We start from the raw sequence: 19,110 nt of genomic DNA, 5'->3' as shown, positions 1-19,110 counted from the left end.
GGGCTCGCTGGGTCTCATTCCAAAATTGCCTTGCAAAGCTCTCATGAAATCTACTTTTTTTTTTTTTCAGTTTTACAGCACACTTTATTTTTTTTTAATTTTTTTTTTCTTTTTAAATTTTACTGAAGTATGTGGAATCTAAAATAGGACACAGGGACTTCCCTGGTGGTCCAGGGGTTAAGATTTTGCCTTCCAATGCAGGGGGTGCGGGTTCAATCCCTCTTCGGGGAGCTAAGATCCCACATGCCTTGGGAACAAAAAACCAAAACATAAAACAGAAGCAATATTGCAATAAGTTCAATAAAGACTTAAAAAGAATGGTCCACATCAAAAAATCTAAAAACAAAATAAAAATTCTTTGAAAATAAAATAAAATAGGACACAAATCAACATACCTATGAAACAAAAACAGACTCACAGATATAGAGAATAGACTTGTGGTTGCCAAGGGGGAGAGGGGTGGGGGAGGGAAGGATTGGGAGTCTGGGATTAGCAGAGGCAAGCTATTATATATAGGATGGATAAACAGCAAGGTCCTATTGTATAGCACAGGGAACTATATTCAATATCCGGTGACAAACCATGATGGAAAAGCATATGAATATATTCTTTGTATATATATATATGGTTTGTCACCGGATATTTGAATATAGTTCCCTGTGTGTGCATAACTGAGTCACTTTGCTGTACAGTAGAAATGACCACTTCATTTATTTTTGCATAAGGGTAAATAGCATTCAACACAACTTACTGACCCAGGCACTGGAGAGGAATGAATCCTCATTGGTTTGCACTGGAAGAGGCAGCTCTGGAGCTATGGTATGGGAGAAAGAAGAAGTGATAGAACTGGAAGGGAGAAATCATTTCCATGCTGGAAACCTTAAGTGGGACTTCCCATCTTACTGACCACTGAATGTCCAAAATGCTAGGTACTGAGTAATAATATTTGAGTAAATGAATAAATGAAAGAATATTCCCACAACCCAAAGTATTCACTAAATAATCCTCATGCCAACTGTGACAATTAGGAAATGAGGGGGCCAAGAGGGAGGGCCTGGTCTAGCTGCTAAGCTACTTCGAGGTCTTACTGCTGTGAATTTGCTTCTCCTGGAGAACAACTGCCTGGCCACGCAGGGTGGTGCTGGAAAGCGGTAGTCGCTGCAGTCTGGGGGCAAGGCCATGTTTTTGTTCTGACTCTGCGAACTTCTGGCATGAGAAGCAGTCACTGGCTCTGTGCTGCCCTAGACAGATCGGACGGAGCCCCTCTTTGGGATGCCTCGGTGGAAGGCCGAGCTTAATGAGAGATGACACTCTCACTCTCACTTTGTCCAATTAAGAATGCTGATTAATGAGCTCCCTGGGCTAACCAATAAGTGGATAAGATTCTAAGACCAAGGGTACTCCCTTGGGGAGGTGACCTTTCTGGAGGAGGTCATAAATTTGCATAACTGGGTCTACTTACTTTCTTGAGGGTTTGAGGGATTCTTGGCCAACCGCTGAGCCATGTCTGGAAGACTCCCCACATTCCACCTACTTCTTTCCCCTGCCCGTCACCCGTCCAGCCACTCACTCGGTGGAGAAGATCTAGGTCACTCAAAATGACCTCAGGCACCTTCTAACCTTTCTTACCTGTCCCCTCACCCTCACCTCTCTTCTCTGCAGTAGTCAGTGCCTGTCTCTGGGCCCTTGGTCTCTTTCTCTCCCTCCTCCTCTGGGGAGCACAGGGCATCGATCATTCCCCTCCGCACCCTCAGTCCTTCCGCCCCACACGCCTTCTCTTATCCCCACACTTCCATTGACCTTGCTGTTCCTTCCAGTTACCTCCTCTTTCTTTTTCAGTTCAAACTTTTTTTTCTGTTTAAAAAGCATTACATGTATATTGGAGAAATTTGGAAAATACAGAAAGTATCAGAAGGAAAAAAGTCACCTATTATTCCACTACCATGAGACAACCACTTTTAAATTCATTAACAGTTCTGTTGATGCCTAAACTCTTGTGTGTGTGTGGTGGTGGTGGGGGTGTAGGTGTACAATATACATCGTCATAAAATTGGTGGCATGTTGCATTTACTATGTTATAATTTCCCATTTAATGTATCACGGACATTTTGTCATATGATGTTGCTAAAATATATATTTTGATGATTGCTATCTCAAAATGGCTGTATTTAACCAATATTTATTAGATATTTAATGTTTTCTATTTTCTTTTTTTTTTTCTTTTAAAGAAACAGCCTTCATTTTAAGGATTTTTACATTCAAGAATTCAAAAAGTAGTAGGTTTTTGGAATTTATTGATCTGCATTTAAAAGGAACTTTTGACAAAGCTTCACTGGAAATAATCTGAACAAGCGGGAAAATACAGTTAACATTACTGAAACCTACTAAAATAATTCCAGGATATATGGTTTATCCAACATAACAGCACCTCTAAGTGCTGTCACTGACATGAAACTTAATGCTTCTTACTTTTCTAAACACACAGTGGTGTAATCAACAACATTCAATCACTTCTGTTCTTTTTTGAATATATAAAAATTAAAATACCAATTAAAAAACTAATATATTCTTCTCTTTAAATGTTTCTCACAGATATAATTTCAATATTTTTATTCAATAGTGATGTGGTTTAAGAGAATTTTCATTCACGAGTCCAACAACAATCCACCCAAAGGGAACTGATAGTCCGTAGGCCCATAGTGCAAATAAAGAGTTCGGGACTACAGCAACTGACATTTCTAAAATGCAAAACAGATAAAATTCTTAGGAGATACATGCAATAAGCTCTACTGAGCAGCTGAAAACAGAACTAGAAGATTTAATAATTTTACTGGTGATTTCAATGGGACTCTAGATGTTGCCAAACTCAACTTGAACTCTCTCTTAGGCTTTGTATTTTGCTTTTCCAGTTTCACTAATAACACAAACATAATTCAAATCCCTGAAGTAGTCATTATAGTCAAGGGCATATCCTACAACAAACTTGTCTGGAATTTCAAGTCCAACAAAGTCTGGTCTATATCCAACACTTCGAGGGGTCCTTTTCACCAGCAAGCTCACAACCTTGACCATCTTTGGATTAAGCTGCTTGACCAAGGAAAGCAAGGTTTGCATCATTTTACCAGTGTCAATTATATCTTCAACAATCAAGACAGTCTTTCCGGTCAAAGTTGAGAGATCTTCTTCACCAATTACTTTTATGGCGCCTGTTGACCGGTCATTACAGTAGCTCTTCAGTCTGATAAAATCTACAGTCATAGGAACGGATCTATCACTATTTCTGTTCAGCGCTTTGATGTAATAAAGCAGGTGAGCGAAGAATTTATAGCCCCCCTTGAGCACACAGAGGGCTACGATGTGACGTCCTCCCATCTCCTCCATCACATCTCAAGCCAGCCTTTTGGTCCTGTCCATAATTAGTCCATGAGGAATAAACACCTTTTCCAAATCCTCAGCATAATGATTAGGTATACAAAATAAATCTAGGTCATAACCTGGTTCATCATCACTAATCACGACGCAGGGGCTGCAGGTCGCTATAACGGAGCTGGCTGGCGCGCGGGCTGAGGGCAGCCTGGTGAGGAGGCTGCATATGGGAAAGCCAGAGGTCCATCCCAGCGCTCTTCCTAATGTCTACTATTTTCTGCCATCATAAATGTGTCCATCGTTTATTATTTATGCGAATAAATTCCTAGAAATATAATTATGTGGGTATGTCAACATTTTTAAGACTTTCGATATTTTATCAGATTATGAGCCAAAAGATTTGCACACATTTATATTCTCCCAGCTCTGTGTGTGTTTGCCTTTTCTGAGCATCCCCTGGGGATACCCCCCCTCCCCAAACTGGGTATTATCATTTAAAAAAAGAATTGCTCTCCCTGTGCTATACAGTAAAAGAATATGAAAAGAATGTGTACGTATGTATAACTGAGCCACTTTGCTGTACAGCAGTAATTAACACAACATTGTAAATCACCTATACTTCAATTTAAAAAAAAAAAAGTTGCTAATCTAGCAATGTTCTCTCTCTCCATGTTTTCACCACCTATTTATTTTTTATCTTTTGCAATCTGACTTCTAGCCTCACAGCTTTTCTAATTCAAAAATCTTTTCCAGACTTGATTCTTCTTGTTCCTTTGATTTGTTTTATTTTCTTGATCTCTGGAGGCTCTCTGTCCACACAGCCTGGAGCCCTGAAGTTAGACATTCTGCTCTGGCCCCCACAGCCCTCTGGCAGGCTCCTCCCTGTCAGCCTTTCCCAGTGAGCTTGAACTTCTGGACTGTTGGGGCAGATTTTAATACACCCCTCATCTGCATGGATGGATGGATGGATGGATGGGTGGACGGATGGATGGACGGATGGATGATAAGTCTGTGTCCTCTTCTCCATCTCCAGCTTTTCCTACGCCCTCTGTTTCCCTGCTCTGACTACGTATGCCCCCTGTGCCCCTCCACCACCACTACCAGTAGTCTCCTTCTCTGCCCCAGCTGGGGGCTCACATCTCTAGGGCTGGCTTCCAACTCACATCTCAATCCTGAATCATGGACAGTTTCCATGTCTGCTGAACATCTTCTTCTGAATGTCTGGCCACCTCATCAATTCTGTCAATAACTCTGATAACAAATTCAAGGTCTCCTTCTTTCTCTAAGCCCCTCTTCTTTACTTCCTCTTCTTCTGTTTGTGGCTAGAGTGACCATGACATACTTGACTCCTTTTCCCCTCTTGCTCTCTTCCACCAATTGTCCACCAAGCCCCATAGGAGAACGTCTTCCTGGTGGGCTTCTCCATCTACAGCCCTCTTGCCAGTCTCACGGTCACTGCCTTAGCTCAGGTCCTCATCCTCTCTTCTCTGGACAATCTCATTAGCTTCTTTCCTACGGGTCTCCTTCTCCTGACCTCTCTCTGCTCCAAATCAGCCCATGACCCCAATGGCTACCAAAGGCTCTTACCAGAGCCATCTCCTTGAAACACTTCTGATCAACTCAATTATCAGCTTAAAACTTTTCACTAGTCAGTAGTTCCTCACTGACTACAGAATACCAACCTCAACCTTTTCAGCCTATCTTATAAAAAACACTTGGGATTTCAGCTCCAATCTTCACTCTTAGCCTTAACTCCCACCTCACCCAGCAAAGATCCATCTGATAGGGGCACCCACATGTTACAGGAACACGCCTTACCCTACGCCACCTACATAGCTTTGTTGATGTTATTCTTTCCACTTGGATTTGCCATGCTTCAGAGACCAGATTAAATCTTACATCTTCCACAGAACAGTCCTCATTCTTAAAAAAATTAAAAGTGACCCTTTATCCCACTGAATCCTTACATCATTTACAAGTAACATACTTGGACATTCTTATGTAGGTTTGTCTGGCACTGAGGAGGGTTCCTGAGATGAAGGTTGGAGAGACTGGGATGAGTTGATCACGTTACCCTTATGTTACTTTCTGAAAAATGCCTTAACAATGCTCACATTTACTGGACATTTACACGAGAAAGCATACTGCATGCATTGCCTCGTTTAATTTTCACAGTATATGAGGCAAACTGGTAGCTCAAAGATTTCTATATAGGAGGAGCTTCAGGGCTGCAATCTAACTGGAAGGGGGAGATGCCAAGTAAACATGCTGATTTTAACTTAGATTTCATACGGATTCAAGGTGGCTTTGGAGGATGCTCATGGCAGTTATGGAAGAGAGGGACTAAAACTTCCCATCCCAACACTTGGAGATGCCAACTGGTAAGTGTTATTCTTATCCTCATTGCACAAGTGAGGAAACTGATGCTTAGAGAGGTTGAGTGACTTGCCCAAGGTCACACAGCTGACCCAGGGTGGAGCTGGGCCTTGAGCCCAGTCCTTTTGATGACAAAGCCCACGCTTTATGGCACCATCATTACTGCAGCACAGCTTATTTGTCTTACCAAAATATTCCCTCTTTGGAGGTGGGATTTTGATTTTTACAAGGTTATTTTTCCCAAATCAATTAGCACAATGCTTACCAGGTAATTGGAACCCAATGATTAGTGTTTGAAGGGATGAATAAACGAATAGTGAGTGAATACAAGAGGTAAAGCCATCATAGTAGCCTTTTTCTTTTTATACTCAGATACTACCCCCAGAAAATCCAGTTATCCTGTTATGTCCAAAAACTCCCCTTGTCCCTTCTTGGGTGTAGAGTCTGTGTTTGTGTGTATACATTGGTGTAAATACACTGGCTGGCCTGGCCAGTGCTAAGATTCCTGGATGAAGTAGAGTGGATATAATGATACTCAGAGCTACTAGATAAGAAGGCAACATCATTTTAAAAGGCTACGATTGGCTACTTGTTTAGCAGTTTAAATTCTGTGGTTCCTTCAAATATAACCTGGCCAACTCTGTCTTATGTAACTAAATACTGAATTTGAACTTTTATAACACTGGGCTGGATGTATGCTAAAGGGTACTATATATCTGGGATAGAGTAAAATCTTGGGATTTTGTTATGGACTGAATTGTGGCCCTCCAAAATTCTTATGTTGAAGTCCTAATCCCTGTACCTCAGAATGTGACTGTATTTGGAAATAGGGCCTTTAAAGAGGTGATTAAGGTAAAATGAGGTTATATGGGTGGGTCCTAATCTATTAAGACTGATGTCCTTATAAGAAGAGGAGATTCAGACACAGACATGGAGGAAGACTATCTGAAGACCAGGAGAAGGCAGCCACCTGCTAAGCTAAGGAGAGAAGCCTCAGTAGAAACCAAACCTGCTGACACCTTGATCTTGGACTTCTAGACCCCAAAACAGTAAGTAAATAAATTTCTGCTGTTTAAGCCGTACAGTCTGTGGTATTTTGTTATGGCAGCTCTAGCAAATGAATACAGATACTAAGATCTTGATGTAGGAAGGGACCTAAAGGACATACAGTCCATCCACCCTTAGGATTCTTGCTTTCACCCCTTCACATCCCCCTCATCTTTCCAACAGTGTTTTTCTTTGAACATCTCCTCTTTGAAGATCTCCTCACCTTCACAAGATGCTTATTTCATTTCAGGCAGCTTTGACTAACAGCGAGATTTGTAGATTGAACAAAATCTTAGTCCAGTTTCTGAAGGCAGCTCTGCAAGTGTGTTATAACCAGCACAGAGCAGAGAATTGGCACACTCCGAAGTGGAATTTAGGGGGCAGGATGTTTATAAAGGAGTGTCCTCAAGATCAACACCTGTGGAAGAGAGGGGACCAAAGCAGGAGTGGGCAGAGGGAGAAGTGGACCTGAGTACAGGCTCAACCACAGCCTTGGAGAACCCACAAGGACCTCTGGCTTTGATCCATCACTGGATGTGGCCCCCTGGCTAGGTGTGTGATCTTGGAGAGTCAGCTCTCAGAAGCTGAGGCAATTCCTAATGCCTATAACCTGTATGCAGAAAAGCAGCCTCTCCGTCAAGGCCTAGCCTGTGGAATCTCTTATTTGAGGATAAACAATGTGAGCTTGCCATGGAATTTATTTGTGAAACAAACCCACAGAGCTACCCTGAGCAACTATCTCCAGGAATCTTTGTAGCTCAACTAGAACTGGAGCTGGGTCACCAGGTAATCTCACCACAGTACCCCCAGCAGCTGAGGCAACAAGTCTTCCTTCAAAGCAGGCTCTGGCAGCACACCACTGTGTTCACCACCCAATCCTGGTTTTATAAAGTACATTTTTAATTAATGTAGTCTAAGGCATGTCATTAGCATATGGAGTCACATACCACTAGTGACTTTTGATGACTGTCCACTAAACCCTTGATTCTTTTTCACAATTACAGATCTCTGCCTGCCAGGGTCCTGGGAGCCAAAGCACCTATAAGACTGGTTTTCTTAGAATAAAAATTTTAAATTTTAAATGTCTGTAACCTGTACATTGTTCGTCCCTTGTCCTCATCAAGCTCCTCCCAAATAAAACTCCACTTGCACAAGCATATTATTAGGCAATGACTTGGGAGACTGCACTAGACTGATTTCTTTAATAAGAGATTTGTATTTCAAAGGGCAATAAATTCTACTTAATGGATTAGGAAAAATGTTCTTTACCTGTAATGTCAAAAGTCCCGGGAACATTTGAGTTAAAGCGTATGTTTTTGATTTATTCTTGTGATGTTTCAGACTCTTTTTGACCAGTGAAGTGGTCTGGTGGGCCTTCCATTAATCTGGTTTTATGGGAGCAAAGGGGAACGTGAAAGACAAGGTTCCTGCAGAAGTAGGATGGGAGCCGAAGCAAACACTCCCAAACAGCATCAACCCAAAGGGCTCGAAGGAGGAGACAAGGGGAATAAGATAGCTGAGCACGTGGTCCAGAATGGGACCATGCCGAGTAGGCAAAGCCCAGAGAATCTGGGGCCTTCTGATACAGTGAGCTTGAAGCCACATCTGCACTTGGGGAGGGGGGGTTCCTTGTTTTCAAGACACACATATGGAACTTTAAAAAACAGAACAATCCTACTAAGTTTAAATCCTAAAAATTGCCCTACATTTCCCCTGCCCTCCCTTCTCCTTGCTCTTCTCCTCTTCTTTCCTCTAAACATAGTAACATAACAACAAACACCTGGAGGTACAGCATTCATGCAGAGATTTAACATCCATGTAGAGGATGAAGGAATTCATGTGGGTTTTGATGAAAGGACTTTCTTTCTTTGTCCACAGCCTTGATTGGAAGATAAGAGTAGGAAGCTTGGCTCTGATTGGCAGGGGAATTGGTGGGCAAGGGGGAGGGTGTAAGCCCTGATTGGAGGAAAAGAGAGGAGAGGAAGGCCTGGCTCTGATTGGTAAGGGAGCCTGCAACTTGCAAGCCCTTGACTGGTGGAGAGGAGAGGGGAGTCATGCTCTGATTGTCTGGGAGTTCACCGGGTGCAAGCCAGGTTCACCTCTGTGCCTCTGAGAATTCTCATTGCCTGTTCCAAGCCTCTTCTCCCCAGCTCCCCATCCCTCCAGCATGGGGTCCATCTTGGAAGCTATCTGGGTGCCAGTCGCTCCTCACCCCAGATTGGCACTGCTCAACCCTCACCTGCCATGCTGTCAGCCTCACTGTGTTGTAAGGAAGGCCGTCTCCAAGCCACCAGCCCTACATTTTTTTCAAGGGCGAGAGCCAAGCTTTCCCCCAATGATCAGCTTCAACGACCCGAGGCGACTCAGTGATGCAGGAAAGATGACATGCATTAAAATAGCATGTCAATAATTTTGTTTGTAACTTACTAGAAAATATGAAAATATGAAAAATAATGCACCTCACTTCCTTGTCACCATCTGTACATTACTGAAGAAGAAAAAAGACTTTCTTGCCAATGCCTGGCTTCTCGTTGGCTTAACTGACTCTGGTGACATGCATTAATAATTGTTGAAGACAGGCTCTGTGTCCTTTCCAGCCCCAGCTCCCAGCCCCAGCTTCTCCAGTGGACCATGTGTTTTTAAGGGGTCTTCAGACTCAGATTGGTGTACCCACAAAACATTCCTCCTTGTAATTATGCGAGGCAAGAGCTGAAGTCTCAGAAAGGCATCCAGGAATTAATTGAAGACTGGGGCTTCTCCCCTGTTGAGGTCTTCTGAGGCTTCTCACTTGTCTCAATTTATCCTTATTGGAATAAGAGAATTTTTCCTTTCATTTTTTACTACAGTATTCCACAAAAGAACTAAAAAAAAAAAAAATCCTATAGAAAATAATGTAGGGAAAAACAATACCATTAGAAATAGGAGCTAGAATATTTAAGGAGGGAAGGGCAACGGGGGGTCCTAACCCACACGTAACCCAAGAAGTAATGTGGTGGCTGACTGCATTTCCCACCTTGTAGCTGAGACAACACTCAGAATGTGAGGCCACAGAAAGGTTGCTGTGGGAGGCTCCCCAGGAGCACTGCCCCTGAGCCTTTGGGGAAGGGAAACGCAGGTTCTGGGCAAAGGGCTGTTGGCTGTGTGAGCACCTTCTGTACGAAGGCTTCTGCGGACAGGTACCTCTCACCTCTTCCCAGACTCTGTCCTCTTTCAGGCCTGCATCTGGGATTTTTTTTCTTTCACCATTTCAGTGTTACCCATATAAATGTATTATTATTTAAATGATGGATCCCTTAAGTGCTTAAGCCTTGCTAGACTGAATAGTAACTAACCAGATGGGGGAAAAAACCATATATACACACACTCAAAATGCATGATTTCTCAAATTCTGTTATCTTTCATTGTTTTCCCCTCTATTCTTTTTTTTTTAAGCTGGTGCTGTTTGTTTTTAATTTATTTATTTTATTTATTTACTTTTGGCTGCGTTGGGTCTTCATTGCTGCACGCGGGCTTTCTCCAGTTGCAGAGAGCAGGGGCTACTCTTCGTTCTGGTGTGCGGGCTTCCCATTGCAGTGGCTTCTCTTGTTGCGGAGCACGGGCTCTAGGCACACGGGCTTCAGTAGTTGTGGCTCGCAGGCTCTAGAGCTCAGGCTCAGGAGTTGTGGCGCATGGGCTTAGTTGCTCCGCGGCATGTGGGATCTTCCCGGACCAGGGATCGGACCCGTGTCCCCTGCACTGGCAGGCGGATTCTTAACCACTGCGCCACCAAGGAAGCCCTTCCCCTCTATTCTTACTTTTTCCTCTGACAAATCCAGGCTGCTTTGCAGACGTGTAGGCAAACATGGCATTTACTCTGTCCTATATTAGATCTGCAGTGGTCAGGGAGCTCTGGGGAGGGTGAGACACAGAGATGCTCACCCCGCACAAGGAGCCTGGCATCTGTCCACAGGCTGTGGCTCTGCAGGGACCAGCCTCACCTGCCCCTGCACCCTCCCCTTCCTGTCCTTTTGCCAATTCATCACTCTGAGCAGAAGGGAAGCGACCAGATGGAGTTTGGCCACAGCTAATGCTAATGAACTTCTATTTATGAGTAATCATTTTAAACAGAAAATGGAGTTGGCTGTCCTGAAGAGAAGATCAGACAGAGAAGACCAAAGCTCTCATCATAAGATGCTGGTTTCACTGATTGAAAATAAAAAGGCAGAGGAGCTAAAAGTTGTTGGTGAAAAGCAGTGGCAATCGAAAGCTAAGCCTGTGAATACACCAAACAGAAAAGCCGTCTTTTTTCATGAGAGGAGGAAATGAATAATTTAGTTTCAGCTAGAAACAGCCAGCAATCATATATCTGGAACAAGGGGTGAATAAAAACAAGATGACCTAGGAGCTAAAACAAAATGAGTAGTAGAGACCATATCATATTTGTGTTAATAGCTGGTGACATCTGAAAACCAGGAGTAAAACACAATTCTGTGAGTTTGGAAGGTTGACTGACATGGGCACCATAAGACAACCGTCACACAGAACCACATTTGGAAGGTTTTTCACTTCAGGTAAAGTACTAAATTAATTTTTAAAATTACATTCTAAGCTCTGATTAAATTCTCATTTTTGTCTTGGATTGAAAACGCTTTAAATTCTACAGACATAAATGCCAACAAATTCTGGTCGCATTCTGACCCTCTGTAGACACATTGGTCTCATAGCTGTGCTGATGCTCTGTCTTCTGTTTTACACCGAGACATTGCAGATGCTTAGGGAATCCAGAAAAGGGGGACTGAAGGCTGCTCCCCAGAGCTCCTCGTGTCTAAGCCCCTCTGCTTCGCTCACGCTGATGAGCTGCTCCCTTTCGTCCTCAGTGTCTGTACTATGCTGTGGCACTGATAGGGCTTCCAGATTTAGCAAACAAAAATATAGGATGCCCAGTTAAATCTGAATTTCAGATAAACAACAAAATTTTGTAGTATAAGTTTGTCTCGTGCAATAACCGGCATCCTGTATTTTATCTGGCATCCTTAGGCTATGTATAGGCGGTCTGCCTTCTCACTAGGATCCCCCAGAGTCCCTTACACAAGCACGGGATGGCCACACACCAACTGCTCCATGCCTGTGGCCTGCAGTATGGAGTAACTGCCTCTGCTGTCTTTTCCACATGTAAGACCCAGAGTGACAGTGATCTAGGGTACAAACTTGTAGGTAAAAAAAAAAAACAGTAGGAGGAGGATCCAGTGGCAACCCCAGGAGAAATGCTCTATAGATATTTCCAACTTCATGTTCACAGGTGGAGAATCTTTTGTAACTCTCTTGATCTTGACCTTAAGGAAGTCACTCTAACTTCTTGGATCCCAGCTTCATTTCTGACACAACAGTGTCTACACTGACTAATAACTCTAAAAGAATATGGTTTTAAACAGCCAGGCAATGCTTACACACAAGATCTGTTGCATAGCTGGTTTCTCTTCATTTGCAGGGAAGAGACCTTTTCCCAGGTCACCAAGTATAAGGAGCACTTATAATAAAGAATGTTTTCTAAGTGCCAAGCCTTCTGGAAACGGAGTGTATTTTAGGCGATGGGTCTTGGTGACTCTCAAGAGCCAGATGGACATCCCAGCTCTCTGCTCTAGAGGCTCTGTTGTTTGTGGGACTCCAGCCCATGCGGTCTCCCTGATGTCTGCTCGACTTCTCCTCCTTCCTATTTGCCAGGGCTGGATACAAACTCTGGACCCCAAATTCAAAAGAGCTGAGAGAGGACCTGCTGAGGCAGATACTATTTACTGAAACTCCCAATTCTATGTTGTTTTGGAGACTAGAAATTTGTCCAGATCACTATCCTTCCTCATGTTCAGGCTTCAAGAAATGCATCAGTCTAGGGCACCAAGCCCCAGATCTAAACAACTGTGGCCAGAGTTTCAGGATGATGTAACACATAGCTTAGCACCTTGTTGAGAAGGAACCACCTGGCCCAGTCTCTTCCTCCGAAGGGGCTTTGGGCACAGTGGGTACTTCAAAGTCTATGAATCGATTAGTATACTCCACGTCTTCCTCCCATGCACAGCTTCAAAGGACCCCTATCCACCCTAATGCAACTATTGCAGTTATCCACCAAATACAGACATCCAAGTTGTCCTTTCTCAGTGACGGAAAGTGGAAAGCTTTTGTTTATTCAAAGAATCAGAGGATTTTAAAGTTTGAAGTTACATTAAAAATATATAGAAGAGGGGACTTCCCTGGCGGCGCAGTGGTAAAGAATCCGCCTGCCAGTGCAGGGGACACGGGTTCGAGCCCTGGTCTGCGAAGATCCCACATGCCGCGGAGCAACTAAGCCTGTGCGCCACAATGCAGTCATATATCTCTGTGTGTGTGTGTGTGTGTGTGTGTGTGTAGAAGGGGAAACTGAAGTACAGAAAGGAGGCTAAACAGCTAGTTGATGTGATCTCATTCATCATCCAGATTCCAACTCTGGGGACTGCCTCCCTTCTTTGCCTTTTATTTACCACCAAACTATCCTATATCCTAGTCTCCCCTCCAGCAATGGCCAAACTACTACTGTTCCTATCTTAATAATTTAGTTTTTCCAATCAAGAAAAAATGCAATGAAAAATAAAAGACTGCCTATATTTACAGTCACTTTTGGACCAAGTTCCTGTCCAGACCAGAATCTTAGGCAAGGATTATTTTCTTCTTTGTTTAGTTTGTCAACCCCCAATCTTGTACTTAGAAAATAAGAACCAGCCATTTATGGGCTGTCGTCATTCTGATGAACGATGTGAACCTTCTCTGCTCCCTAAGTGCATGTCTCCTACCTGACCCTTGATCCAAGGCAATTAAGAAAAGCAATAAAACCACAAAACCTCACTTCTGATCACTGCATTCCGGCCAGAGGAGATCAGGTTGTCCTTACAGAATATCTATAATTAGATTGGGTTTGAAATTTGAACTGCTGCATCAAGTAGAAAAAGAGCATAGATTTAAATCACCTTCTCAACATTTCTGAAGGAACTAGGGAGATCCAAAAGCTGTGAACAGAATTAGGACTGAAATCAAGGCATTTTGAACTAGTGACCTCATTGCGACACTTTATAAGGTGACACTTTATAAGGAGCTGGTTGAGTAGTTAGGTCTTGTACAAATGAGCGGTAGTACTTGGACGTCACCAAACATTTTTGTTTAGCCCAATTAAGCAACAACAGTGAAAGGGAATAAAGTATTCTTGCCCCTCATGATACCTTGAGATGCCATGTAGCTACAAACTGAACTTTTTTTAAAAAATTATTTTTATTTTCTTATTTATTTTTGGCTGTGTTGGGTCTTTGTTTCTGCGCGCGGGCTCTCTCTAGTTGTGGCCAGCGGGGGCTACTCTTCGTTGTAGCGCGCAGGCTTCTTGTTGCGGTAGCTTTGCTGTGGAGCACAGGCTCTAGGCGCACGGGCTTCAGTAGTTGTGGCATGTGGGCTCTAGAGCGCAGGCTCAGTAGTTGTGGCGCACGGGCTTTGTTGCTCCACGGCATGTGGGATCTTCCTGGACCAGGGCTCAAACCCGTGTGCCCCGCATCAGCAGGCGGATTCTTAACCACTGCGCCACCAGGGAAGCCCTGAACTTCTTTTTTAATAACAATTTTATTGAGGTAGAATTTATGTACATAACTGCATCTATGTAAAGTGTACAATGCATTTTGAAAGATGTATAAACCCATGAAATTATGACCACAATCAAGATACATAACATTTCTATCAATTTCAGAAGTTGCCCTGTGACCTTTACAATCCATCCTCCCACCATCCTTTGCCCCTCAAGGAAACACTGATCTATTTCTGTCACTATGGATTAGTTTGTATTTTCTAAAATTCTATATAAATGGAAACATACAATATGTACTCTTTTGTTCCTGGCTTCTTTTCACTCAGTTATTTTGAGATTCATCCATGTTTGTGTATCCATAGTTTGTTCGTTTTTATTGCTGAATAGTATTCTATTATATTAGTGATGAACCTTGGGGTGTTTCCATTTTTTGGCTATTATGGATAGAGCTGCTATGAACATTTGTGTAAAGTTTTTGTGTGGACACATTTTTATCTCTCTTAGGTAAGAACCTAGGTGTGGAATTGCTGGGTCATGCAGAGATGTGTACTTAACTTTATAAGAAACTGCCAAACTGTTTTCTAAAGCAGTTGGTACCATTTCATATTCCCACTAGTTGTGTATGAGAATTTGGTTGGTTCACATCCTCACCAACAAAGGCACTTGGTAGTGTCTTTTTGTGTGTGTGCACATGCATGTGTGGTAAAATATGTTTAACATAAAATTTGCCATTTTAACTATTTTTAAGTGTACAATTCAGTGGCATTAAGTACATTTACAATGTTGTGCAACCATTGCCACCACTATCTATTTACAAAATTTTTTCATCCCCCAAACAGAAACAGTAACAGTTGAGCTATAACTTCCCTTTCCCCCTTCCCTCAGCCCCTGGTAACCATTGTTCTATTTCCTGTCTCTTTGAATTTGCTAATTATAGATATTTCATTCAAGTCAAATCACACTATTTGTTCTTTTGTGCCTGGCTATTTCACACAGCATGTTTTCAAGGTTCACCCATGTTGTAGTATGTATCATTTCATTCATCTTATTGTGGTTTTGATTTTCATTTCCCTGATGATCAGAGATGTTGAGCATTTTTTCATGTATTTATTGGTCATTTGTGTATCTTCTTTGGAGAAATGTGTATTCAAGTCTCTTGTCCATTTTAAAACTGGGTTGTCTTTTTGTTGAATTGTAGGTCATCTTTACATATTCTGGATATTAAACCCTTACCAGATATCTGACTTGCAAAAATGTTCTCCCTTCCTGTGGGTTGTCTTTTCATTCTCTTGATAATTTCCTTTGATGCACAAATTTAAAAAAATTTTTTTAGGAAGTCCTAAAAACAATGTTTAGTCCTATGTTTTTTCTTTTGTTGTGTGCCTTTGTTGTCATATCTAAGAATCCATTGCTAAATCCATAGTCATGAAGATGTACCCGAATGTTGTATGTACCCCTTATAAGAGTTTTGTGGATTTAGCTCATATTTAGATCATCAATCCATTTTGCATTAATCTTTGTATATGGTGTGAGGCAGGGGTCCAAATTCATTCTTTTGCCTGTGGAAATCCAATTGTCCCGGAACTATTTGTTGAACAGAGAATTCTTCCTCATTGAATGGACCTGACACCCTCATTGAAAATAAACTGGCCAAAGAGGTGTGGGTTTATTTCTGGATTCTCATTTCTATTCCATTGGTCTATAGGTCTATCCTTACACCAGCATCACACTGCTTTGATTACTGAAGCTTTGTAGTAAGTTTTGAAATTGGGAAATGTGAGTCCTCCAATTTTGTCTTTTTCATGACTTGTTTGGCTACTTGGGTCCCGCTGCAATGCCATATAAATTTGATAATTGGCTTTTCCATCTTTACCAAAAAGGCTCTTAGAATTTTCATAGGGATTGCATTAAATCTGTAGATCACTTTAGGTATTATTGACATCTTAACAATATTGTCTCCCCATCCATAAACACAAGATACCTTTCCATTTATTTAGATATTCTTTAATTTTTTAATCAATGATTTGTAGTTTTCAGTGTACAAGTCTTCTCCTTGGTTAAATTTATTCCTAGGTATTTTATTCTTTCCAATTCTGTTGCAAATGAAATTGCTGTCTTAATTTCCTTTCTGTAATGTTAATTGCTGGTATAGAGAAACACAACTGATTTTCGTGGGTTGATCTTGTAATGCTGCAACTTTGCTGATTTATTAGCTCTGGCATCTTTCTTGTGGATTCTTTGGGAGAGATATATTATTAGCTGTGGGTTTTTCACCAATGCCCTTTATCGTGTTGAGGAAGTTCCCCTCTATTCCTAGTTTATTGAGTTTTTTTTATCATTAAAGAATGTTGGATTTTGTCAATTTTTTTTCTGCATCAGTTGGGATAATCATACAGTTTTCCCCCCTTATTCTATTAATGTGAGGTATTACATTGACTTTTGTAGGCTGAACCACCCTTTCATTCCTGGGGTTGTGTCAGTCTTTTAAACTTTATTCTACCAGGTGTGTGGTGGTATCTCAGTTCTAATTTGCATCTTGATGACTAATGATATTCAGCATCTTTTCATGTGCTCATTAGCCATTTGTATATATATATATATATTTTTATTTGAAAGGGGTGTTCAAAGTTTTTAAATGGGTTGTCATAATACTGAGTTGCATGAGATCTTTACATATTTTGAATACAAGGCCTTTACTAGATAAACGTATTGTGAATTTTCCCCCAATCTTCAGCTAGCTTTTTCATTTTCCTAACCATGTTCAAAGAGCATGTGCTTTAAAAGTCCAGCTAATCCTTTTTTTTTTTTTTGGTTTGTGTATTTTGAGTTCTAAGAAATCTTTGCTTACTCAAAGGTTGCAAGGATTTTCTCCTGTTTTGTTTTAGAAGTTTTATAGCTTCTACACTTAGATCCATTTATTTCAAGTTAAGTTTTGTGTTGTGTGAGGCAAAAGTCTAAGTTAATTATATTCCCCAGTGGGATATAGAGTTGTTCCATCAATTATTTGTTGAAGACTTCCTTTCCCCCTTTGAATTGCCTTGGCACCTTTCTGATCATTTGAACACATACACGTGGATTTCCTTTTGCCATAACATGGTTTGATTATTGCAGCATTTGGTTTTGAAATCAGGAAGTACAAGTCCTCCAGTTTTGTTCTAACAAGTTCACTGACTGTCTTCTAGGGCACATGCATCTCCAAACATTTTAAAATCAGCCTGTCAACTTGTAAAAATTGCTGCAATTCTGATAGGGATTGTGTCAGGTCTGTGGATCAATACTGTTTTCATAAAATGAATTAGCAAGTATTTTCTCCTCTTTAAAGAGTGTTTTGTTGGATGGGTATTATTTCTTACTGAAATGATTGCTAGAATTTACTGGAGAAGCATCTGGACCTGGAGTTCTGTGAGAAAGTTTTCATTTGTGCTATTTAGTGCTATTCAGACTTTCAATTTTGAAGAAGGCTCTAGCCAAGCAGTTTTCTACTCCTGTAAAGCCCACCCATTATTAATGCCACAAATGCTAACTAGAAGCAAAAAGTCATACTCACTAGAATTTTGGCTGGGAGAAAATATTCCTGTCTATCAAGTTGCTATGCAGGTGGCCTAGAGAGAATTTTACTTTTCCTCCTAGTAAAGCATGACACATGGTAGGGAGGAATGAGCTCAAGTTTCTATCCCCATGAGTAGTAGTATCCTACAGTTCTTCATTTTTTTTTCCCCTTTCACAAATATATTTAACTTACCAGACACTAACTTCTTTAAGCTGGTACCATTTCTTGTTTCGAGAGCCCCAGCACCCAGCTCAGTGGTTGGCACACTGCAGACATTCCAATGTTTGTCAAGGTACAGAGAGTAATAAACACTGTTGCTCATGGTTCTGCACTGTTCTCGGGGCAATAGACAAGAGGTTGATTTTAGGACTTATTCTTCTCAGGACCAGGAAGAAGAGATGCCCAGTAGCCTACACCAAGAGAGATTTAAAAGCTACTAGAGTTCCTTAAAGAAAATTCCTTAGTACATGAGGCTCACCAAATATTTATCTTTGAGGTTATTAAAATAGCAGATGGCACTAGAACTTGTGCCATAAACCCTAGATCACTCTTATTCTTTTCGAGGATGGAGGCAACATGATAGAAGAGAAAGTATAATGGCTTCGGGAGTCACAAGACCTGATTTAAGGGATGTGTGTTTACTGATCTAAGCATCAAATGAATAAACGTGAAAACACTATATACACTTCATAATTAAGTATACAAGGGTGAGTTAATATTAACTGAGCCCATAGAAATGAATAGAGTTATACAGGTCACGTCAGTGGGAACACAAATATTCAGTCTCTCTCTGGATTGGGATTAAATGTCACAAAGTCAGCTTCAGCAAAACAGGTAATAGGTAAAAGATTTCTTTGTTCTTTTCCCACCTTTCCTCTTTTATTTCTCAATTCCTACCCTTTTCTCCACCCTGCCATTCCAGCAAGATCCAATTCACATCTGTCCTTTCAAAATAAGGCCTACCTTCTAATTTTAAATCCTCTTAGCATAATACACAAATTCACAGCTCAATATAGTAAACCTCCCAGAGGGATTTGATTTTTAAATCTAAAGGAATGAATTTTTAGAGTGAATTTCGGTTGCTGTTTCAGGCAGATGGGGAGGTGTTTTAGAAGCACAGGAGTGTTTACGTAGGGACCTATTAGACTACCCAAAGTAATCTACTCGTGGCATCAGACCAACTTCTGAAATTATTTTA

The 19,110-nt window shown here is 41.4% G+C and overlaps 1 pseudogene; it reads right to left on the bottom strand.

The window, feature by feature from the left end:
• Window positions 1-2,883: 2,883 nt before the first annotated feature.
• LOC118881945 lies at window positions 2,884-5,239 on the bottom strand (annotated as a pseudogene).
• Between the last annotated feature and the right edge of the window lie 13,871 nt (window positions 5,240-19,110).

The sequence above is a fragment of the Balaenoptera musculus genome, chromosome 1, assembly GCF_009873245.2.
Source record: "Balaenoptera musculus isolate JJ_BM4_2016_0621 chromosome 1, mBalMus1.pri.v3, whole genome shotgun sequence".
NCBI classification, from domain to species: domain Eukaryota; kingdom Metazoa; phylum Chordata; class Mammalia; order Artiodactyla; family Balaenopteridae; genus Balaenoptera; species Balaenoptera musculus.
This window is presented reverse-complemented; position numbering and strand designations above follow the sequence as displayed.